The 12170-nt window shown below is 39.1% G+C and overlaps 1 pseudogene across 1 annotated transcript; it reads right to left on the bottom strand.

Moving 5' to 3' along the window:
- Positions 1 to 6969: 6969 nt before the first annotated feature.
- Positions 6970 to 8899, bottom strand: LOC311614908 (serine/threonine-protein phosphatase 2A 55 kDa regulatory subunit B alpha isoform-like; annotated as a pseudogene). Its single transcript has one exon. The product of its transcript is annotated as a serine/threonine-protein phosphatase 2A 55 kDa regulatory subunit B alpha isoform-like (transcript).
- Between the last annotated feature and the right edge of the window lie 3271 nt (positions 8900 to 12170).

Here is a 12170-nt window from a genome sequence, read left to right as displayed (position 1 = left end):
CCACTGTCACCCTTCGACAAATCATCTAAACAAAAAATCAGCAAAGAAATATCAATCCTAAACGACTCACTAGACCAGATGGAATTAATTGACATCTTTAGAACATTCCACCCCAAAGCCACAGAATATACATTCTTCTCAAGTGCACATGGGACATTCTCAAAGATAGACCACATTTTGGGACATAGGCAAAGTCTATTCAAATTCAAGAAGATAGAAATCATATCAAGCATCTTCTCAGACCATAGTGGCATAAAACTGGAAATTAATTACAATAAAAATAATCCAAAGAAATCAAATACATGGAGACTAAACAACATGCTATTAAACAAGGACTGGGTTACCAGAGAAATCAAGGAAGAAATTAAAAACATCCTGGCAACAAATGACAATGAAAACACAACAATCCAAAATCTATGGGACACAGCAAAAGCAGTTTTGAGAGGGAAGTTCATATCCTTACAAGCCTATTGCAAAAAACTAGAAAAAATGGTAACAGATGAACTAACTCTACAACTCAAAGAGTTAGAAAAAGAGCAACAAGAAAAGCCCAGTGTAAGCAGAAGGAAGGAAATAACAAAAATCAGAGCACAGATAAATGACATAGAGACCAAAGAAACAATACATAAGATCAACAAAACCAAGAGCTGGTTCTTCGAAAGGATAAACAAGATTGATGGACCTCTAGCCAGGCTAACCAAGAAACAAAGAGAGAGGACCCAAATAAACAAAATCAGAAATGAAAGAGGTGAAATAACAACAGACCCCACCGAAATACAACAGATTGTTACAAAATACTACGAACAACTCTATTCCAACAAACTAAACAACCTGGAGGAAATGGACATATTCCTAGAAAAATACAAACTGCCAAAACTCAATCAGGAAGAATCTAAAAATCTCAATAGACCAGTGACGTGGGAAGAAATTGAAACCGTCATCAAAAAGCTTCCAGCAAACAAAAGCCCAGGGCCAGATGGCTTCACAGGAGAGTTTTACCAAACATTCAAGGAAGAACTAAAACCTATCCTCCTCAGACTATTCCAAAAAATCCAAGAGGAAGGAACACTTCCGAACTCCTTCTATGAAGCCAACATCACCCTAATACCAAAACCAGATAAAGACAACTCAATGAAAGAGAATTACAGGCCAATATCCCTCATGAACATAGATGCCAAAATCCTCAACAAAATTCTAGCAAATCGACTCCAGAAGAACATCACAAAGATCATACACCATGACCAAGTAGGATTTATTCCAGGAATGCAAGGATGGTACAATATCCGCAAATCAATAAACGTGATACATCACATAAACAAATTGAAAGATAAAAATCATATAGTCATATCAATTGACGCAGAAAAAGCATTTGACAAAATCCAACACCCTTTCCTGTTAAAAACTCTTAAAAAAGTGGGAGTACAAGGATCATACCTCAACATAATAAAAGCTATATATGATAAACCCACAGCCAACATTATACTCAATGGGCAAAAACTAAAACCATTCCCTCTAAGAACAGGAACAAGACAGGGATGCCCACTCTCGCCACTCCTGTTTGACATAGTTCTGGAAGTACTAGCCATTGCAATTAGACAAGAGGAGGAAATAAAAGGCATCCAAATTGGAAAAGAAGAAGTAAAGTTATCCTTATTTGCAGATGACATGATATTGTACATAAAAAACCCAAAAGACTCCATTAAAAAACTAATTGACTTAATAAATGAATTTGGCAACGTAGCAGGATATAAAATTAATGCCAAGAAATCCATGGCATTTCTATACACCAACAGTGAAACTACAGAAACAGAGGCTAAAAAAGCAATTCCATTCACCATCGCACCAAAAAAATTAAGATACCTAGGAATAAATTTAACTAAAGAAATAAAGGACCTATTTGCGGAAAACTACACGACACTGAAAAAAGAGATAGAGGAAGATGTAAGGAGATGGAAGAACATACCATGTTCATGGATTGGTAGAATCAACATCATCAAAATGTCCATACTTCCTAAAGCAATCTATAGGTTCAATGCACTCCCCATTAAAATACCAACGACATATTTCACTGACCTAGAAAGAACTCTCCAAAAGTTCATTTGGAACAATAAAAGACCCCGAATAGCCACAGCGATTCTGAGAAAGAAGAGTAAAGTAGGAGGGATCTCAATACCAGACTTCAAACTATACTACAAAGCCACTGTTCTCAAAACAGCCTGGTACTGGCACAAGAACAGACAAATAGATCAATGGAATAGAATTGAGAACCCAGATATCAACCCAAATCACTATGCTCAATTAATATTTGACAAAGGAGGCACGAATATACAATGGAGTCAAGACAGTCTCTTCAATAAATGGTGTTGGGAAAATTGGAAAGACACATGCAAAAGAATGAAACTAGATCACCAACTTACACCATTCACAAGGATAAACTCAAAATGGATACAGGACTTAAACATCAGACGGGAAACCATAAAAATACTAGAAGCATCCACAGGTAGCAAAATCTCAGACGTATGCCAAAATAACTTCTTCACTGATACTGCCCCTAGGGCAATGGAAGCTAAAGAGAAAATAAACAAATGGGACTACTTCAAAATAAAAAGCTTTTTTACAGCAAAAGAAACCATCAATAAAACAACAAGAAAGCCCACGGTGTGGGAGATCATATTTGCAAATATTACCACTGATAAAGGTTTAATCTCCAACATTTACAGACAGCTTATACAACTAAATAAAAGGAAGATGAATGATCCAATTAAAAAATGGGCAATGGACCTAAACAGAATATTTTCAAAAGAAGACAGAAGGAAGGCCAAAAGGCACATGAAAACATGCTCAAAGTCACTAATTATCCGAGAGGTGCAAATCAAAACAACAATGCGGTACCATCTCACACCTGTCAGAATGGCCAACATCAACAAATCAACAAACGACAAGTGTTGGCGAGGTTGCGGAGAAAAAGGAACCCTCGTGCACTGCTGGTGGGAATGCAGACTGGTGCAACCACTGTGGAGAACAGTGTGGAGTTTCCTCAAAAAACTGAAAATGGAACTCCCATTTGACCCAGTAATCCCACTTCTAGGAATATATCCCAAGAAACTAGAAACACCAATCAGAAAGGATATATGCACCCCTATGTTCATAGCAGCACAATCTACAATAGCCAGAATTTGGAAACAGCCTAGGTGCCCGTCAGCAGATGATTGGATCCAAAAACTATGGTACATCTACACAATGGAATACTATGCTGCCATAAAGAAGAAGGAATTCTCATCATTTGCAGCAACCTGGATGGAATTGGAGAGCATCATGCTGAGTGAAATAAGCCAATCAACGAAAGAGAAACACCACATGACCTCACACATCGGTGGATGATAAAGATCTTTATAAACTGATGAACCAAGAGACAGATATAGAGAAAGTAAAGCAACAGGCAGACTGTCAAATTACAGTGGGGAGGGTAGGGATATCAGGGGGAGATAATAGATCAACCGAAGGACTTGTATAAATGCATATAAGTACAACCAATGGACATAAAACTATGGGGAGGGAGGGGATGTGTGGGAGGGAGGGAGGGGGGCAATAAAAAAAAAATCAAGAAAATATGTAAAAAAATAAATAAATAAATAAATAAATAAAAATAAAATAAAATAAAATGCTAGGGAGCCTGACCAGCGTGGTTCAGTGGTTGAGGTCAGAGTTTGATTCCCGTCAGGGCACATGCCCGGGTTATGGGCTTGATCCTCAATATAGGGCGTGCAAGAGATTATCTCTCATCATTGATGTTTCTGTCTCTCCCTCTCCCTCTCTTTCTGAAATCAATAAAAATATTAATAAAATAAAATAAAATGCTAGGGAAAGAGTTGGCACACCACAGTGCCTATTTTTATGAATTAGGTTTTATTAGAACACAGCTATACCTATTTGTTTATGTATTGTCTATCATTGGTTTCTCACTACAACACCAGAGTTGAGTAGTTGCAACAGAGACCATAAGACCCTCAAAGCCTCATCTGTTTATTATCTTGCCCTTTACAGAAAAAAAGTTTGCCAATTCCTGTGCTGGAGGACTGTTCCCATTAGGTCAACCTGTCTGGGAGAATAATAGTATAAAATTCAGTCTGTGGCCATAATCATCTCAACAACACTTTGATATAGGTTGACAGTCTAATCACATTTAACAGATGGAGAAACTGAGACACAGAGAGGTGAAATGTCATAGCCTTTGAGCACCGAAACCAAAATCTGACTCCAGGCAGTCTGGCTCCACACACTGGCTCCTAACTACTACAGGGAAATACCTCCTTTGTAGGGCAGAACTAGAAATGCAACCTTTAGTTGCATCTCAAAACTGTAAGTGTTATCGTGATTCCAGAGCCAATGAACCCTCTGCTTGTGGCTGGACTGAAGCAACATGTTCCCAGAACACCACTGGGACCCTGGCAGACATATTATTTCACTATTCTTTACATTTTGTCTGCTTTTCTTTCCTCCTCCTCCTTCTCCTTGTCCTCCTCCTCCTCCTCCTCCTCCTCCTATTCTGGTTAATTTTTACCCAAAGATATTTTTTCTATTGATTTTTAGAGACAGTGGAAGGGAAAGAGAGAGAGAGAGAGAGAGAGAGAGAGAGAGAGAGAGAGAGAGAGAGAGAGAGAGAGAGAGAGAGAGAGAGAGACATTGATGTGAGAGAGACACATTGATTGGTTGCCTCCTGCATGGGCCCCAACCAGGGCCTGGGATCCAACCTACAACCCAGGTATGTGCCCTTGACCGGGCATTGAAACAGACACCTTTCATTCCGTGGGCCAATGCTCTATCCACTGATCAAAACTCGTGAGGGCCTGTCTGCTTTTCTTGGTGTAGGTCCCCCCATTCTCTTCTCCTCAACCATACTCTCCACAAAGAGAAAAGTACAAAGACATTCATAAGTAGCACCCCACCATTCATTATTTAATTCTAGCATTTTCTTATATATGCTTCGGAATTTCAGTTATTAAGAAATAAAGTACAGCCCCAGTTGGAGCTCTTTCTGTACTTCTGGATCTCTTTTCCTTCCTGCTCCAAGAGGTATCCACAGTACTGGAAATGGAGTTTATTTTTCCCATGCATATCAGAACTCTTTAGTAACCTGGATTTTCAAAAATTTCATCACCCAGCATGGACAAGAAATACTAGTTCTTCAGGTTCATGTAGTTTGTATCCCTCCTCTGATGAGGTATCCTTTGAACCTGGTTGTTTTTAGTCCAGTGTCTTTGTTCTCCATGATCTTAATCTATTCATGGGTGTGGTTGTAAACAGAACTCGAGTGATTACTGACTTAGTCTGACGCAAATCAGTGTTTCCCATCTCATTGTCACATCCAATTGCCATTTAAGGGCCGAAGCAAATACAGCAGGGGCACTTGCTATGAGTGTCCTTGCTCAAACAGTGTTCTAAAGTGTATGTTGAACTGAGCAAGGCTACCTAGAGCAAATGAAAACATCTTTCGTTTTCTTTTTTTTTTTTCTTTTCTTATTCTTTTTTAAGTCCAAAAGATACAGTAATTTTATTACATAAAATTCCTCCTGTGTACTAAAAATGTTAACTTACAAGACATAATATTTAAATAAGTGTAGAGGGAGTTATGGTCAAATTGCTTAATCATTTTTCATTGGTGAAAATAGAACAATGGGTAGTGGACATATATAGAAGCACTGAGTCTTCCAAAATTCAAGGTTATATTACTGCTCAAGCAAAGCATGCTACTATTCTTTAATAATATAAATGCTTACTCAATTTATCTTTTAAAAATAAAGTTCATTTGTTCTCCATTAAAGCTTCTGCAAGATTGACAAAGGTACATTCTACCTATATAAAATAGGGGTACTCTTCATCTTTGGATAAGGTATCACCACTTAGGGAAATGTAGTCATATACAGATTACTAAACTTTTGAGGCAGCTGTTGGAGTCCATTAAGCACTTTTTGAACTCTGTAACTTTAAAGTTTGTTTTTAATATTAATAGCTTTGGAAAACCAAAAATAGAGAAAAAAAATCTGTGACAAAGTACATTTCATTCAGATTTGATATCAGTAACATACAAAAAAAATATTTAGTGCAATGTCAGTTTTATCTACGATAATCACTTGAGGATAGTTTTTGTTATGTTTTTTAATTGAATGTCAAAAAAGGTTTTTACTTGTTAAGTCTTTGTCCTAGTACTTAGTAAAGCAAAAATGAAATTTTTGTACTGTAAAAAAGTCTTTTAAAATGAAGCTACAGCCAAAACCGGTTTGCCTCAATGGATAGAGCGTCGGCTTGGGGACTGAAAGGTCCCAGGTTCAATTCCGGTCAAGGGCATGTACCTTGGTTGTGGGCATATCCCCAGTAGGGGGTGTGCAAGAGGCAGCGGATCGATGACTCTCTCTCTCATCAATGTTTCTAAGTAGTATCTATCTCCCTTCCTCTCTGTACAAAATCAATAAAATATATTTAAAAAATAAATAAATAAAATTAAAAAAAAAATAAAATGAAGCTACAAATTTGGTTCCTATTTATAATTTCATTAACAGATAAGTGTAGATACAACAGATCCAATACCCTTAAAACCACAGTAAAAAAAAAAATCTAATAGCATTTATAGGCTGTGAAATCCTTAGTAATACCAATATATATCCAAAACATGTTCAATACCTCTCTGACTCCTTGTAAAAGAACATTTGTTAAAAAAAAAAAATTAACAAAAATACCAAAACAACAACAAAAACTCATTTCATTTCGCCCAAAAGTTATGACACAAAATACTGGCTTACAGAGGTAGATTAAAAAGAATAAGAAAACCAGATTCACCACTCTTTGTCACTTTTATTCAGTAGTAGTTTCCCCCCCTTATTTTCAGTGCTGGACACAGCAAGGAGTGATTACAGCCAACTGTTATTAAAACAATTGCTTGCAATATATACCCCCCTTTACCACTGACCCTAAACTGACTCATTTTGTGTGCTTTCGTTCTTTCTTTTTTTAATATACCACCACCAAGACTGGGTGGAAGGGCAAGATAAGAGACATGAGGGGAAGAGTCCAGGAGGCCAGAAGAGGAGGAATGCTACAAGCCACAGTAAGAATGAGCTGTATTTAATTTAAAAAAGGGTGGCGGGGTGTACCCCACAAATGATACAGTAATGAGGATACACAATTAAATCCCATAAGCATGACTGAGGCTTTCACTGTGTTTGACGTCATCACAATGGAAGGCATAAAAAGTGGAGTAAATCAATGTTGACACAGTCCAATCTAGTCCATCAGGCAAGATGGTGCAAGAAGTCATTTAAATTAAAAGTGCCCTATCCTTACCTAAATGGCTAGCAGACATGGAGAACACCACAGTGATGAACCCACAGAGCTTTCTCCATGTAGCTATAAAAAAGTGTTGTCGAATGGCACATTGTCAAACACTGGAAGGGGGCGCCACAATGGACCTCTGTTTTTTAGGTACAAATGCTAGATTCAACTACCTCAACTAAGCAGGAAGTGGGCTCTTCTCTAGGAATGCCAGCCCTAATTCACTTTGTCTTGAAATATATACAGATTGTTTGTGGTCGCCACAGCAATGATATTTTCCTTGGGGTGCCAGGCTGTGTGAAGTATTTTCTTGTGGAAGTCTAGACTGTCAACACTTATTTCATCCTTCTTTCTCTTGCCACTTGCACAGAACTTGCATGGCTTCAGAACCGTGTGAGGTTTATTGTTTTCTCGTGATGCTTCGAGGGTTATGTCTCGCTTTGTGTTCCTGTCAAATATTCTGAAAAAATTATTGTAAGATCCAGTCATGACAACACTATTAGAACCATTCCAACAACATTCGAATTTTGTCAAATATGCAGTCATTTTCATACAGAGAACAAAGTTTACTTCTGAGGTATTCATGCACCTGATATGTTTCCACAGGCCTGTTTTACATATTTAAGTCCCAAATTTTGACTGACAAGTAGTCTCTAGTCATCATATATTGAGCACCATGGCTGAATTTTACATCAGAAATAGAGGAGATGATTTCAGACAAGAAAGACCTATTACTGGGATCTTCAGGTTCTTCAAACAGTTTAGAATGCCTATCTCAGAAGGCAGATGCCCTCATGTCACATAACTGAATAGTGCCTTTACTGCTGCTGTATACAAACATGTTACAGCTATTTGGATGGAACTCTGCTGCTGTAATCACCTCTGTTAGCTCTTCCATGTTGGCAGGCTTGATATCCACAACAATAAAACTCCTATCTGTAATTTCCAGATGCCAAAGATTAATCCTCAAATCATCTGCAGATAAATATGTCTCATAATCACTATTAATGAAAATTGAGTTGATGTTATTGATATGTATGAGCATTGGCAAATATTCTTCGTGGACTGGCCTCAACCATTAGATCCATGGGCCTAAAGACTGGCACTCGTAGTGTAGTGACTGTAGTAGGATCTCTTTACCTTCCATCTTCCTCTTTCAAGTTATACCCTTCTGGTTTTTTGTCCCTTTCTCTGATTTTCCATAGTTTTATCATTGGTAGACAACAAAAACTGAGCAGCATTTTTCTGGGGTAACTACCTAATTTTGTTGATCTTTTCTTCTATAATATTTCTAAACTTTTCAAGTAGTCAAACTCCGGTTCATGGCTCTTAAAGGTGCTGTAAACATTATATTCTCCTCTGCTATGAGACTGGATTTTGTTCTCCTGCTCCTGTTGAAAGAAGACAACTCTACCATCTTTATCTCCTGTTGCTAGTAATTCTCCAGAATGATTAAATTCTACTGTAGAAATTATATCTGCTTCTGCTACGTCATCATCTACTGCTCCTTTTTCCTGAGAAAAACAACACTGAATATCATTCTCTCCTCCAGCTCCTGCCATGTTGGGCTGCAAATGGTGACCCTGCTGGGTGCGGGGGGGGGGGGGGGGGTGTCTCCGCTTCCTGAACTCATCCCCCTCATCTGGGGATGGGGGGATAGAAAAGGCGGATGGCACCTGTGGGGGCCCGGGGCGGGGGTCGGGAAAGAAGGAAGGAGGGGCGGGCCGACTAGCCAGCAGAATGGTGGGTTTCACTCAGAGGCTTCCCAGTTCTTGCTCTTCCTTCTGCAGCGGCGGCGGCGGCAGCTACGACAAGCGACAAGCGGACAAGCGAAGGCGGCGGCTGCGGCGGCTGCGGCGGCGGGGACAGCAGGAGCAGGCGACTCCCCTTTCGTTTTCTTTTAATTGGTTGATACTTGTATGTGCCTTGACTGGGGATCAAACCAGCAATCTTGGCATATCAGCACAACGTTCTAACCAACTGACCTACCCAGCCAGGGCTAAAGATGAAAACATGTGATCAAAAGTATGAGGAAGGAAGGAACCTGTAAGTCACAAATAAGACACAATGACAGCATTAGCTTTCCAAGATGATCTTCCGTCTTAATTTTAAAAAGAGGATTACAAGATGGTAAGGTCAGAAAATAAAATGTAAGCTAGGTTGAGACCAACAGTTCAAGACCTAGGCTGGGGTGAGAAAAGAGTACCGGTAATAGGGACCAGCGCTGCATATGCGGCCATTGATTTGCTCCTCTAGATCCCCTCTCCCCTCTGCTCTGTACTGACCTGTATATACATACATCAGTGAACTCCACTGCCTCTAGTTGAGTTTGGCCAATGAGGAGGACAGGTAAGAAATTGCAGGGATGGCAGAAAATAAAATTTGGATACTTATTTCTATGATTTTCCCCCTGAGAGGTTTCTGTAAGCTGGATAGCTGTTTCCCTCACCTGAAAATCATAGCTCATCCTGTTAGATAGCCCTTGTCAAGTGATATTTGCTCCTCCGCCCCCAACCCAGGTTCAAGAAACCACTCCCTCCCTTTGCTGCTTCAGGTATCAGGGTGTTAACAGCCTTACTAACCAGGGGTTTGGAATATCACTTGTGGATTCCCTACACACTATCTAAATTTTGTAAATAGTTGTTGTATTAAGTGTGTGTGTGTGTGGGGGAGGGGGGGTATGTTTTAATCTGAGTGTGCCATCTGTTCCCGCTGGATATTAACTGATACAGGACTCATTCTTATGTTACTGAGAAAATTCCTGACAAGTTAATTCTATTACTTCTGTTAATGACAAGTCAACAGCATGAGCTTTTAATTCAAGGAGGAGATATATAGAAAAACTCTCTAACCATTTTGTTAAACCACAAAATATGTTCACGTAAACTGCCTAAAGAAGTAATTTCCAAGAACATTGAGTCTTACACCAAAGCTCGCCCCCGCCCCCCGCCAAAAAAACAAAACAAAACACAAAAAACCCTCACATATCTTTTCTGAAATGCTGAATTTTACAAAGGTCATCTCTGATGCATTTACTTATCTAACGTCTGTCTTCCCTACTAGACCAGCGTTTTTCAACCGCTGTTCCGCGGCACACTAGTGTGCCGCGAGATGTTGCCTGGTGTGCCGTAGGTGCAGACAAGACAAGAATTTTATAATTTTTCACTATTTTGTTTACTTAATATTTCATAATAAAGTAATTATAAAATACTTTCTTTGTGTTTATTTGATTCCTATTCAAGAGAATTACTTTATATATAGTCAATGTAGGCACAGAGTTAAATTTTTTAACATTTTCTAATGGTGGTGTGCCTCGTGATTTTTTTCATGAAACAAGTGTGCCTTTGCCCAAAAAAGGTTGAAAAACACTGTACTAGACTATAAACTTCATGACACTGGGGGCATATCTGTTTGGTTCACTGCTACCATATGTTCTCCTCAACCAAGAAAGGACCCCTCAAATAGTAGGTGTTCACCAAGTGTTTATTTATTTATTTAATGATGAGTGAACTATGACTCCTTAAAAATAGTCAAAAGCAGTAGTAAAAATAATTAACCATTATATAATACTAATGATTTATTCTCTTAAGTGGAGGCAGATATTTGTTTGGATAGATTCCTCAGTGAATTGGGACCTCATTGTGGCTTACAATCATATCTTTTTGTGAAGGTGGTATGGAAGTGTTCATAAATTTTTCAGTTTCTGTTCAATTATAGAGACAATAGGAAATTGTAAACTTCAAAAGAGTCCGCACAAAATTGTTTGGGCTTTACTTTAGGGAAGCCTGAGAATAATCAGAACTTAGGAATCCATAACATGTGCTTTGCAAAGGTATGCCTATAATCCATAGCATGTGCTTTGCAAAGATATGCCTATAATCCATAGCATGTGCTTTGCAGAGGTATGCCTAATGCATCCCTGAAGGGAAGAGGCAATAACATCAAGAAACCTATAAATGCTTTTGCTAGGAGCACCAGCAGAAATTTCCTAACTTGCTTGAACCCTTATCTAACATGTCATCCATAAAATAACACTCATCAGAATACCCTTTGCAGAGTATTCATTTGTGAATGCTTATGGTCAATCAACAAACATTCATAGCACACCTATTATTTGTCCTGCCTTGTGAAGGCACCCTCCCACCCCATTCTGTAGCAATAATGAATAAGACATAGCCCATGTTTACCACTGCTCATGGACTAGTTGAGCCACAATCACAGCATAATATGGTAAGTACTCTAATGGAGGTATTGTTTTTTGTTTTAAACTTTTTGTTTGGAGATCATTTCAAACTTACATCAAAAGTTCCAGAATAGCCCTAGCTGGTTTTGCTCAGTGGATAGAGTGTTGGCCTATGGACTGGAAGGTCCCGGGGTTCAATTCCAGTCAAGAGCACATGCTCAGGTTGCAAGCTCAATCCCCAGTGGGGTTGTGCAGGAGGCAGCCAATCAATGATTCTCTCTCATCATTGATATTTCTGTCTCTATCTCCCTCTCCCTTCCTCTCTGAAATCAATCCTATATAGTAAAAGCCTAATATGCTAAGAATCCAGTTGTCTGGTCGTCCGTTCAACCAATTAAAGCATAATATGCTAATGATATGCTAAGACTGCTCAACTGCTTGCTATAATATGCACTGACCACAAGGGGGCAGACGCTCTGACCCACATGTGTCAAACACAAGGCCCGCGGGCCAAATCCAGCCCTCCAGGCCTTGCAATGTGGCCCGCACCGCACTGTCATCACTGCACTCCGCTGTCAGTTTATGACATTGTCAGTTTATGACTGTTCAGTAAACCATTCGGCCCGCGATTTAGGCTGGATTTTAGATTTTGGCCCCTTCT

The sequence above is a fragment of the Pipistrellus hanaki genome (genome assembly GCF_964339955.1).
Source record: "Pipistrellus hanaki genome assembly, chromosome: X".
Lineage (NCBI taxonomy): Eukaryota > Metazoa > Chordata > Mammalia > Chiroptera > Vespertilionidae > Pipistrellus > Pipistrellus hanaki.
The sequence above is the reverse complement of the archived record's forward strand: the minus strand, read 5'-3'. Positions and strand labels throughout refer to the sequence as shown.